Below are 12891 nucleotides of genomic sequence, written 5' to 3'. Positions count from 1 at the left end.
TAGTAGTACAAAAAGTTAATTAATAGACAATTCATTGGTAAGAAATTATATAATCGCATCTGAAAATTCCAGAACAAAACATATTTTCAATCTTCATCATCAATTGAAATATTAAGTCCCAAAACTATATATGTTGGTGAAATTGGTTGTCTTATCTTGTCATGTCATGTGGTCAACATGTCCAATGGTATTGTCTCTAATATTTTTATCAATATCACCAATACTGTGAAAGCCGTTCAGTAGCAGATTTCATTCCTTGTTCAATAGTAAATTAGAGGCTTTCAAATCCCTGTAAATCTAATTTTTAGAGTGCAACACGGTTCATAACTACTGTAGACCCTCTTAGAACTTCTACAGTTCCTTGCCAATAAAAACCTATTATACTACAGTTAAGGTCATCATTATTTTTGGTTGATTTTACTAATTATTCTTGAGTACACTCAAGGTTCAAATTTTGATTTAACTTATGTTTTTTGAGAGTTGATTTTATATTGCCCTTGAGTTCTTTCTTTTGGAAAGGCATTCATATAAATTTTTCCTATCATACACTTTAGTTCTATGTTAAATATGAAAAAACTAGAGTTGGGATCGAAAAGATATTGAAAATGGTAAAAATTGCACAAGCAAAAATCTTTGATGGCAATAGTTTCAAGGTGAAAATGGTGAAAATGACACTAATGGTCTTTATTTTGACTATTTAGAATTCCTCCAAAGAAATGAAAATATTTGTTGGCCTTATAAATCATGAAAATTATGTTTTAAGAATCAATAGTTTCATTTTGGATATTTATAATTCATCTAAACAACTCAAAAATATCCAAACAACTTTTCAATTGTACAATCCACTCTCTTGAAAGAGTAGATAGAGCTAAAATTGTAATATCCATATTTGGAGTTCATTGATTTGTTTCATTTGGAATATATTGTGAGTTAAGAGATACTTTGACAGGAAATAAAATCCAAAACTTAGAATCTTGGTGGAGCTTTTGAATTACCTCAAGATTCTAAAGGGTTATTAGCTCACCCATGAGAAAAGATACTCAATAGAATACTATTTTAAAACTTGAGATAATTCAAACTTGGTTCTAAAACACTATATTAAATATTTTTATAAAGAATTTATTTAGAGTAAAACTTGATATGAAAACACACCAAAAAATCATGGTATAAAGATTAGATTGAGAATGGATTAACTTGACATCTAGAGTAGGACACTTAAACTGTCCAAGTGGCTTTGCAATATCCTTATGTACTTATACAAGTGACTTTTGGTCCCTTGGAAAAAACTTTGGTGTTAGTTGATTGTAGGGTCTTGGCTAATGAGGTAGGAAAAACTAGGAAAGTGAATCTTTTGCCTATATTTGTATTTGTTTAATCATTTTCACATCCTATATAAGGCATCCCTCATTATGGTTAATCAAATTTACAAATATATTTCTATAAATTTCATGCCAATTGGTATGTAGTCAAATTATAAATTTATAGATAAATGAATTAATGATACTTTAGGCTTTAGATTTTTGTCATGTCGCCAAAGTTTAGTTTCAAAAATACATAAATGTTACATTAATACTACTCTAAACATAAGAAAATTAGTCATTTGGCTAATATATTATTTTTAACCTCTTACTTGTCTCTTAATAATGCCTCTACTACTTGTTGATATTTTACTCATGAGGAGGCAAAAAGTAGTAAGAAAATGTGAATAAAAATAGCTGCCTTTGAAACTACCCATGGATAGCTTCCAACTACATTAACCAACATGTGCTGACCACCACCTTAATTGGTTGATAATGGTTAGGGTCTAGAGAACTCAAATCAGACAACAACTATTATTGCAAAACGACACTAATGTTCTTAAATAGTCGACATCGGTTTCCTCTACATTGCATCACTTGCTTCGTACTTTGATTTGGCTTCACTTTGTTTTAGATGTTTGGTACCTTTTGAGTATTTTGTTATATTTTTTTTTCCTCCTCAAAGGTTTCAAATGACTTCAAGTGTGACGACCCCACCTATCCCTAAGGCGTACCCAAGGGTTTGGCGAACCGTCTGCCCAACTCTCGTCAGGACTCGTTTACTCTTTTCAAATAAAATAAGGTATAACCTCAAGAATAAGTAAAATAACAGTTCCCAAACTTAGAACGTATACTTACATTCATTTCTATGTCAAACATTCATACAATCTCAAACATAACAAAAGTTGTGAATTCCAAATACATTCAACCCTAACAGAGCACTAGTGCAAGTACAATCGTAAAAATTCAAAAACTAGACTATGCTAGCATGTGCTAGTCTCTCGCCCTCACTCGTATCCCCTGTAAGGAAAACAAAAATTAAAGGAATGAGCTGAAAACCCAGTGAGGTTCCCAAACAAGTAATCAAGCAATTTAAACAAGGACATTATTCATTGAAGAACAATTAATCGGGAAAACATTCACAAGATAAAAGCAATGAGAACACACTCATTAAAAGGATACATGCTCACGTGGAGCCATTCGTTCATTCATTCGCCAACCATTCCTTATCCCTCCAATTATTAGAAAAATATTTGTTAGTGAAAACTCCTCCAGTGTTCTTGACATTCATTCATTGATTTCATTTCCCGTCACTAGCCAATTCACTTGCCAGTTCTCCACCAACCTTCGTGGTCTTACTCGAGTATGCCAAAACGTTGTCCCAGGGTCACCAACCGCCCGACCGAGTCCGCTTCTGACTCGAGTCGACTGACAACGAAGGGCAAGGGGTTAGTTCAGCCAAAAGACTGCATTCAATCATTGAAAATTCACTTTTTGGCTTGGGTCGAGTGCGATAAAGTATACACTCGTCCATCGAAAATCCATTTAGCAATTCTTGAAAAGCATTTAACATGCAATCAAACATTCACAAATAGTCACATATTCACTTATTGCACAAACACACAAGGAACACTCACCAATATGAGCAAGAAATATTTCAAAAGTTTCTTTCCGAATTGTACTCCGGATCACCAAAGAAACCTAGATCAGTGAAAATAAGGTATTATGGTTCAACTAATCAAAATCTAGATGAACCAACAAAAATCGAGAAATTACTAGAGCAAATATGAAAATATAACGAAAGAAAATTTCAGGAATCAGTAGTTGGAAGAACAACCAATCCCAAATTGAAGTGAGCAAATGCAATTCAAAGTTTTCGAGATAAAACTAACACTTTTCATTTTAGTTGATACCAAATCTTGGACAAAACAACTCATGTACTACTATTGAAGTGCATTCAAGGATACATATGCAACTTAAGATCCAACTAACCCTAAAATCAAACCTTACATCTCACTAATATTCATAAGAGCAAGTAATAGAAATTTGGGCAGCATTTCCCCTATTTTCTTACTTTTTCCATCCAAGTACAACTTGGATTCGCAAGCCAACAATCTTTCAATCCAACCACAAGTGATAACCAACAACATTCATCTATTCAAGGCCTCAAAACCAACCAAACAAACCAAATAATAACTTATCACCATGGACCAAAGCTGGAAACCAGTTTAAAGAAGAATTGATAAATGGCAGTTTTGTCATCCTTCGGTGTTTTGGTCGTAACTGTAGGTAGGTATATCGAATCAAGGTAAATTTTATAGCATTTCGAAGCTAAGACATAGACCTATATTTCCTATGAAGACATCAACACCCAGTTCTCGCATTTTCAGGGTAAAAAAGGGACGGTTAGAAGCATATGAAAACAAGTCAGGAATATTAGAGTTTTTTATGCAGTCAAGAGTGCTCTAGCCAAACCTTAAGCTAAAGTGATCCGATTGACCTGAAATTTTGCAGGTAGAAATTTAACTCAAAACCCTATAACTTTCATGTTTTGTCCAAAAGCTGATTCAATCAAAAACATGGACAAATTTGCAGCCCAAGCTGATACTAAAAATAGGGCAGAACTGAAATTTCACTACCACCTGCTGGAAATTCCACTTTTAAGGCTAAACTTCACAATCAAGCCACTAATCATCTCACAAATTTCATATCCAAATTCAATACCAACATTTGCTAGCTAAACATCAACAATCAAAGCTGAAAAATACAAACTCTAGCTGAAATTTTCACTACACCACCAAAATCTAGAGAATCATCCATCATATGCCAAGATTACAAGCTTCTATTCCATATTTGGCAAGATTAAAGTGGAAACAAGAAATGGAAGAATTTATACCTTAACAAACATTCTTGAAAGTGAGAAACCAAGCTATTTCTTCCAAAGCTTTCCCCACACCAAGCTTCCTAAGCACCAAAGTGAAGGTTTAATCAGTTTAGTTTTGTGGTTTCAATTCAAACAAGGAAGAATCAAGGTTGAAATTGGAGGTTTCTCTCCTCTCTTCTCGTCTCCTATTTTCGGCCAACAAGCAAGAAATGAAGAAAAATAAGCCAAGAAGAAAGATAAGAAGAAAGGAAATTTGCTTGGCCAAAGTTGGTTGGATTTCCGCCAAGTGTCGCTTTGTGGTTTAATCTCAAAATTTTTCTTTTCTCTCTTTTGTTTTGGTCAAGAATTTCGGCCACTTTAAGGATATTTTAGTGTTGATTTTTCTAAAATAAAAGCAAGGAGATTAAGGTAATAAAGTAGTGCTCAAGTGGTGTACTCAATTGATAGCAAACGGTGCACGTCGGTTCAAACCAATTTTCCTGAATTCTCAAGTACTTGTGTTTTAACTTATGATTCACCAATTTATTAATGGCACTTCTAATCACACACTTCCTCTTATATAAAACTCACTCTTAACCACTAAATTTAGTATACACATCTCCATAATTAATCACACTAGCAGAATACGCGAAAACCCTAATTTACTCTAACTTGAAAAGTAAAAGTAAAACTCTTGGCTCAACTAATGAAATAACCATAAAATTTAGGGCTAGTAAATAATTAAGTAATCAAGTAAAGAAACATAGAAGGAAATATAAATTAATTTTTTGAAAAAAAAATGGGAAAAAATTCTAAAGAAATTTTTAGGTCCTCACAAGAAGTGTTCGTGCAAGTCTTGTAGAATTTTGTAAACCCTATATAACACATATATCATACTATTATTTCATAAATTAAGAATTTATTATATGGACGGATGCAAATATTTCTTTTCATATAAAGTATTTTAAATACGCTGATATTGATTTATAATATACATGTGCGCAATAATTACCCCCAACTAGATTAACAATAGGTTATAGCATATCTTTCGCTAGTACAGCTTTGAAATCTCTTTAAAAATTTTCTATTGGCTAAAAATTTGTTTAATACGTTAAAATTTTTAAATGTATCCTAAAAAATATTTTATAAATTTTAATTGACGTAGTACTAAATAGATAGAACCTATGTGTATATATTATGAAATATTTCCTCAATCTACTAACAATTTCGAGTATATTTGAAACAAATTTTAATGAGACTGATAAAGCACTTCCACACTATGTGGTATACGTAAAACTTACCATCATTTTTGAGTAAATCACAATAATAGTCTCCATAACAAGGTTCATTCAATTATAATTTTATTTTACTGTCAAATCATTGAATTTGTTCACAAACTTGTATTGATCCACTAGAAGGTTAAAGATTTTCTTATTTATTGCATGATTCAAAGGAAAATTATGTACAATACTTTTGCATCAAGTGCAATACCACTAAAATCAGCGTGACAGTAAGCACTGGTTGCTCCATAAGTAGCATATCTTGAAAACTCTATATTTCATTCAATTTAAGTGATGTGAAATTAGACAGGGCACTTCATTAGCAGACTCAGAACAATGTACTATGTTTTATCTTTTTTTTTCCTCCTTGAATTTTTTGATATTGTTGATATAGAGTATTCAATTGACAATGTCTCTAATGTTTACCAACTTAACATTCCCAACTAAAAGTCAATTGAGTCTTATATTCATTCAATTTCTCACCATCTTATAGAGCTATTATTTGAGCCGAATCGAACCCAAGTACTTGAAGCTCGAATTTGACTCGCATATGATTCGAGTTAGGCTCGAGCTCACTCGATAACATTATCGAGCTAAAGACCTAGTTCAATCGACTATTCAATTGTAATGTCTAGTTTGAGTTTGACTCAAGGACCTCGAGCTCAAACTCGAGAATCCTATTTACTCGCAACAGCTATTTACAACCAAATGGCTAAACAACCAAAATGTCCATCACAAATTACTGTGACTCATAGACATGAATCACCCAGAATTCTAGCAAATAAGAAAACAAATGATAGCAAATAAGAACAACACAATTCAAGTTTGAAAGAAAACAAACATCCAAGTTTGAAAGAAACAGTCAACTCTAAATTACAGCCAACAAGAGCATCACAATTCATGGCAAATTAGGCAAATCAATATTCATTCAAATAACAACAAATTAGCCTTCATTCATAGCAAACTAGGTAAATTAGTCTTCATTCAAATGGTAGCAGATTAGTCTTCATTCGCAACAAAATAGCCAGATTATTGTTCGTTCACGAGACCAATGCATGATGACAAATTTGAGCCTCCAAATCACCAAATGACAATAGCACCATCCACCAAATTTCAACCTTCATTCAATCTTCAAAAAGTTCAACTTCATGATATATAGATGATTCAGTATCATCTAATGATTCCTATAAAAAAATGTGATGAAACTCACTACACTTAGAAAAAAATAAGACCTATACAACTTACAAATGAAGTAAAATATCTAACCAAATAAACAAGTAGTAGAAGGTGTATTACACTTGCACGAGGCTTGGTTTTTAAACCATGAAGATTGCAAATCCAATCATTACCACAAAATAGCATTTACACTGTCTCAATTATCTCAAAAGGTTGTTGATCATTGATTACTCTACCACCAACACTGAATGTAGATTCAAAGGCTACAGTTGAAACTAAAACAAAAAGTATATCACTTGCCATTCTTGACTATATGGGAAAACTCTATCTTTTCCCTTTCCACCACCCCAAGATATCAAGATTGGTAGATACATCACAAGCATACCTATCTTTTTCTAAATAAACATCTAAATTTGATTTTTTGGGTGGAGTCTTGTCAATTTCACTCACATGTATATAAAATTTTTCCTTACTAGTTAGAATAGGACTCCAAGTTTCTTAACATTTCCTTAAGTAGAAAACTAGAAACTTCCTCATATTTTCATTTGACCAGCTGCCTAGTTGGTTCTTTAGCATGAGATGAGATGAGAGCATCAACATATTCATGAAAAAGTTCATAAAAAGGCACTTTAATCTCAGTAATTTTCTTAGAAACTTCTTTCTTACCATAAATAACTAAAAAAGAATGATGAATAAGTATCATTTTATAATTGGATCAAGAATAACACCTAATGATAGCAGCTCATTACTTTCTCCCCAATATTTGTCAAATTTTGCTAGCATGTTCGAAACCATAGCCCTGATATGATTAGAAACATCAAGAACATTTTCATTTTAAAACTCTTTAATCCTATAAATCTCCACAAGGAAAATGTTAGAAGTTGGATAGTCGGATCCAAAAATCATGTTAGTCATTTCATGAAAGATTTGTACACTTTTTTGCTTTCATCCACTCATATTCACTTGGAACATAGTGATACCTAGGGTCAATGTCCTCGTATTTTGAAAAAAATATCTCCAAACTCTAATGCCAAATCCAACATAAGATATGTGGTATTCCACCTAGTTAGATAGTCTAGAATCAATTTTCTAGAGGGTAACTACAGTTGCTTTGCAATTTTGGCAAATTAAATTAGACAAGCCTCTGAATTGTTCAAGTATTTGATCCCTTCTCTAACAATGTCAATCACGTTACCAAGTTGACTAAGACCATTTTGTACTAAAAGATTAAGTATATGTGCACAACACCTTATATGAAAATTTTTTCCACCAATACTTAATCACTTTCTTAGAGAAAAATCCACTTTGAGGCTCCTAATACAAGCATCATTATAAGAAGCATTGTTTACAATTATATTAGAAATTTTGTTCTCAATCTACCAATCAATAAAACATTTACTTAAAGCATCGGTAATAATTACCCCTCGTATGTAAAGGTGAAATATTACAATAATTCATCACAGATTTTTATAACACCCAATCATAATCAACGAAATATCCTATCTCAATGATATACTGAATTTTTATCAGATTTTCACGAATCTGTAGTTATACTGACCCTGCTAGCACCCTTTAATACAGATCTCAATTTTCTTTCTTCAAATTGATAAGTAGTGACATAATCTTCCTTGATAGTTTACTAGATGATCTTTTTATATAATTGGGATATAGTTTCATGAATTTGTTGAAAACAACATGGTCCATCATAGAAAATGGATACTCATATACAAAAGCCATATAAGAAGCAAGCTTTCGTACCTTGGCATGGTCATATAAAAAGTTAGTAATGGAAGTAATACCATCAGATGGTCCTTCAATAAAGGACAAGACTTGTTGATTCATTTTGTTTTGCTCCTCAATTACCAACTTCCTTTATAGACATGAATTTAAATGGTGCTTGTGTTGAGATGTGGCTCCACTCATGCTTTGTCAACTTCTTGCAGTGATTGCATTGTGCTTTTTCTGTTCCGTTCTCTAACTTCACAATTTTCATATTATCTTATATTATTGATTTCTTTTTCCTTGACTTTTTCTTAAAAGGGTTTGCTAGTTCTTCACCATCACCTTGCTGCTCTCCTCCTCCGTCTTGATTGGCCTATTTTTGTATTATTTCCAGCTCCTCTTCATTCATCTCATCTACATTTTCTTCAATGTCAATTTCTTGATCTACTATTTCATTAATTGTCTCCATAGTAGGACACCTTGATGTGAATTGAAAGAAGGGCTTTACATAGTTGTTTTCCAAGAAAAGAGAAAAGGGTTGATAAATAAAGCATACAACGAAATATGGTTAACAAGAAAGAAAAAATCCTAACATAATGAAGCTATCAAATAACTAGTACAACAAAATGATTAAGTTGAATATAATATGATTAAGGAAGTGAAGATTTCATGTTATTAGTCACAGCTCATATGATGTGGACAGAGTGCAATGGTAAATGTATTTAGGGACTAATCAACATAGTCCAAAATCATAGGGAATATAGACTGAAAATTTAATAAAAATCACATGACAATTGAATTATTATGCTATCTCGACTAGAAATTTAATTTAATAGTAAATGATATGGAAATAATATCATATTTCTTGTAGGTTGGTCCAAGATCCAATAATGGCAGAGAGAGATTTTTGCCAAACAATGTCAAATGCATATTTGAAATACAGATGTCAAATACATATTTGAAATACGAACGAAAAAGCATCAAAGACCAAATAAGAATAGAAATGCATCACATAGATTTAAACACATGGCAAAAAGTTCAAATGGACCCGACTTGTTGACCTACCAAACATACAAAACTCTAGAGTCTAGAGACTTTTTTTTCCCAAAATGTAAATATATGTGTCATAAGTTCAATATTAATAGGTTTCGTGTCAACTATTTGAGCCCAAAAATGCTAATTTCCTATATTAGTTTGGTGTCATATCAAAAATTCAATAAGCTAGTATAACAACTATCAAATAATCTACATTTTCATCAAGACAATCATAGTAAATTATCTATTTTATATAGGTTATATATACTACTACATCTATCTCAAAAGAAAAATTGTATATTTGTTTCCTTCTGGTTCCCACTTTCTAAGTACACTAGCTAGTACATTTCGAAATGTGATGGTGTATGGTCATGAAATAAGAATGAAATTACTAATCATATATAGACATACACTCAATAGTCATTAATCTAGATGTAGTCATTAAGAAGATGTATTCAAAAACCTATAAAAAAAATACTAATCTAGATGCCATCATTTTCTTACTATAAAAATAAATCGATGATCATTTCAGTTTCATAATCAAATATTTAAAGGAAAGAAATAAAAAATGGTCACCCAACAAAACAAAAAAAAAAAAAGGAAAACAAAAGCTTAAGAAACTTACTTATTATAAGATATTCTTACACCTAGTCTTAGGAATTTTGATAGGAACCAAAGTAACTTAAAAAGGATTAACCACTCATCAAATTAGGTATAGCAGATGGTGATACCAGTCACTGGCTACTCCCTGGAGGGTAATGAGGGTGACAAAATCGTAGCCATGAAAATAAGAATGGTGAAGTGGTGGTGGCTTGGTGGCTCGTCAGTAGTGGTGGTAACTGGTAGCTATTAGGGTAGCTAGAAGAATGAAGGCTACAAAATTTAGGAAAATGTGATGGCAGTGCTTTGGAGGTAGAGAGGTTATGATATTGGTTGAGTGGTGGTGGGCTGGTGGCAGCCTGACTGCTTGGTGGTTTGTGACAGTCGAAGAAGAAGATGAGAGGGATGGAAGGAGTAGCGGCAAAATTGTGCTCATTTAGGACAAAATGTGAAATAGAGAGCTGAAAATTGATAGACGATTAGAGGCATTTAAGGGGGTGGAATAACAATTGAGCCTTCACTTATGAGCCCAATTTCGAGTATATCAAACTGAGTCTAGCTCGGCTCATTTAATATTCGGGCCTTATGTAAAGTTTGAACTCGACTTGTTTTCTTAAATAAACAAGCCAAGTTTGAGCCTTAATGAGTTAAGCTAGGTTGAGCTTGCGAGTTAGGTTGAGCTTGCGAGTTATCTGATTCGCTTAACAGCTCTACCATTCTATTTGTAAAACCAAAAATTAGGATTGCATGTTTCATATAAAGACATCCCTTCTTTTTTCTAGTCCTATATATGCACCATGATAGGCTGCAATTTATCGTTTATTTTATAATTAATTTCCCTTATTACTTGACCCAATGTGGATTAATTATCAGATTCTACTCACTTTTGAAAATTTGCACTTATTACAAGGAGTAGAACAAAAATACCATAAGAAGTGCCAATTTGGCAGTCATCAGGCAAGAGTTCAAGTAGTAGACATCTAGGGACATTTTTGAAATATCAAAACGTTACCCTTCTTAGTAATTTGGCCGAAGACAGCATTCAAAAAAAAAAGGCTGGAGTCTTCTTCTTCTTGCGAGTAGCAGCCGCAAAGTACAAGGCAGAAATTAGATAGGAATTAGAGATAGCTAACTACTTTGGAGTTTTGGCTTTTGACTTTTCTTTCTTGGCTTTTAGTAGTATTTCTCCCATGTACGTGAGGAGCCATGGGAAGACTAAATCATTCTCTGTAGCTTGCTTTTCTTATTGATTCGAACAAATTGAATTTTCCCAATTCTTGGAGACAATGGCCGCAACTGTTGCTGCAACTTTGCGTGGGTCTTTCTTATTCGGGATGAACTAAATTCCCTTTTCTAGTCAAGAAACAACGGAGGCTTTGGTTCATAAAAAAATTGTGAGATCGATTTAATTTTATCTTTTCCTCTTTTTTATTAGTATTTGCATATTCCCCGATTGTAGTGCTTATGATTATTTAATTAATTGATTGTCTTGAATCCGGATAATGAGTTGATTTAATAATCTATTGTCAATTGAAAGTATTAAATCCGTAATTGTTTAATTGTCTCGAAATAATGACAACTGGTATGATTAGATTTGTATCAGGGAAATACGCAGGCTAATCTAAAATAATCCTGGTAATGCATTATTTGGTTAAAATAGGACTCTTTTAATATGTAAAATAATTGGGGAATTAAATCTTATGGACGTACCTAGAATTATTTCTTAATCAGAGCAGTGATTAACGGGCGTACTTTAATCATCGACACAGTAAGGAGGGGTTGACTATCATCGCTTGTTTGGCAATTATAATCTATTTATTAATAAATAATTAGAATTGCTTGTGCACCGATGATCAATTAGGTGAATTGTTACTGCTTGGCTAGACCTTTAGTTATTATTACTCTAATTTTAGTAAATTGTCATTTAATTTCTAGTTATCTATTTATTTTTATTTGAACTCCTTTGATTGTCATCGTTTATACAAAAACACCCCCTTGTTACTGTGGATTTGAAAAGAAATGAATTTTCTCCAATCCCTGAGGATACGACCCTACTTGCCCGTTTACAAATCAATAATTCTTTGTGAATAAGCAATCCCATTCTTGTATATTGGGTTAAGCAAACTCTTCAAGAATAGAGTGAATCAAATAATCCATTGCACATTTAAAGTCCCTGCTCCAGTACTCAGAATTGGGTTTTGATTATTTTAATTGGCAACTAAATTTATTTTTATTATTGTACAGGAATCGACAACCTGTCAATTTTTTGCGCCGTTGCTAGGAACTGACGTTAGTTATTTGTTTCTTTTTAAACTCATTTTTGTTCTAATTTTCTAGTGTTTTTCGAGTGTATGTCTCGTTCTTCTCATACAAGTGAATTAATTTTCAATCTCGTGGTAGAAAAGATAGCACATAAAACAAGGAAAGAAACTAGATAACTCAGAGAAGAGCACTTTAGTGCTGTATCTCAGAGACCTAAGCTAGAAGTTTAATGAACAAATTCACTTAGTAATACTTCGAGTGGCTTAGATCGAGAAGAAGTCACCATGGTTAATGCATGAACACTAAGGGAGTTGGCTACTCCTGACTTAAATCAGCAGCCTTTATGTATTATTTTCTCAAGTTTGAATGATAACACTCCATTTGAATTAAAACCTAGTCTAATTCACCTGTTGCCATTTTTTCATGGTTCGCCAGGTGAAGAACCCTACAAGCACTTGCAGGAGTTTGATGTCGTCTGCAACAGCATGAAACTCCCAGAATTACAGAGGAACAGATGAAAATGAGGGCATTCCCCTTCTCCTTGAAGGACTCTACAAATGACTGGCTGTACTACCTACCACTAGGTAGCATCACCACGTGGGACCAACTGAAGAAAAAATTCTTAGACAAATATTTTCCTGCGTCTCGAGCTGCA

The sequence above is a fragment of the Coffea arabica genome, chromosome 10c (genome assembly GCF_036785885.1).
Source record: "Coffea arabica cultivar ET-39 chromosome 10c, Coffea Arabica ET-39 HiFi, whole genome shotgun sequence".
NCBI lineage: Eukaryota > Viridiplantae > Streptophyta > Magnoliopsida > Gentianales > Rubiaceae > Coffea > Coffea arabica.
The sequence above is the reverse complement of the archived record's forward strand: the minus strand, read 5'-3'. Positions refer to the sequence as shown.